At 35.3% G+C, this 1068-nt stretch overlaps 1 non-coding gene across 1 annotated transcript; it reads right to left on the bottom strand.

The window, feature by feature from the left end:
- Positions 1–357: 357 nt before the first annotated feature.
- On the bottom strand, positions 358–460 carry LOC138796112 (U6 spliceosomal RNA). The gene has a single exon (XR_011363723.1). It is a non-coding gene; the product is annotated as a U6 spliceosomal RNA (small nuclear RNA).
- Between the last annotated feature and the right edge of the window lie 608 nt (positions 461–1068).

Here is a 1068-nt window from a genome sequence, read left to right on the forward strand (position 1 = left end):
ACCTATTTTTTTACATAAAATATGCTGCAAAACCAGAAAACAATTATTTGTGTTGTGAAATTGAAAATAAAATGCAATTTTTTTTTTTTTTGGGGGGGGGGGGGGGGGGGGGGGGGGGGGGGTGAGGGGGGTGAGGAGTGTGTGTGTTTGTGTTTACTCCATTCAACCTGATCAATATGGTCCGTACTTACCATTGGTAGCTTGCTTGCGTATATGCAGCAATATGCAATTTTACACACTGTCTTTTTTTTTTTTGCACTCACGCTGTTTAACGTTCATGATCAGCAATGTGATCATTTAATAGTTTAAGAGAATACGCAAGCGGCAATACCAAATCGGTTTCTTTCTTTTTATTTTTTTTATATGGAACGCTTCATGAATTTGCGTGTCATCCTTGCGCAGGGGCCATGCTAATCGTCTCTGTTTCGTTCCAATTTTAGTATCTGTGCTGCCAAAGCACTTTTTATTTATTTTTATTCATACAATAGGAAAAGGGGGTGATTTAAACTTTTATTAGGGGAGGATTTTTTATTTAAATAAAAACAACCTTTTTTTTCTTCTTACTCTTATATTAATTTTAAGTCCCCCTGGGGGACAAAAAAAAGCAAGAATTTTGGGAGTCTATGTAGAAGTCTATGGTATAAAGTGGCGTCCATCGTGTCAGGGAGCAAAAAGTGTCAAATTGTGGTGTGAATGAATAAGTACAGTTTGTTTTATTAATAAAAATCTTAATAACTTTTGGACACCACTTGATTAGAAAGAAAAAAATTAGCTGGAGTACCCATTTAATTCAACTGAATTTACTTCAAATCTGAACCAAGATTAAGACTGTTGCACATTTTTCTGCTTTTTGGTGTTTTTTTGTGGCACTTTTTGTGCCATGTTCATATTTTAGTGTTTCATATTAGCCTTGTATCCCCTACGGGGTTTTTTATTTTCAGTAACAGTCATGTGATTCTTTATCATGTGATTCCAGGTTTGCTATTGAAGAACTGCAAAAAAAAACACTAATTTCCATATAGACATGACAATATTCCCCCTATGGAAGTCTGTGGCAAAATACCAAAC

This window comes from Dendropsophus ebraccatus, chromosome 6 (assembly GCF_027789765.1).
Source record: "Dendropsophus ebraccatus isolate aDenEbr1 chromosome 6, aDenEbr1.pat, whole genome shotgun sequence".
NCBI classification, from domain to species: Eukaryota; Metazoa; Chordata; class Amphibia; order Anura; family Hylidae; genus Dendropsophus; species Dendropsophus ebraccatus.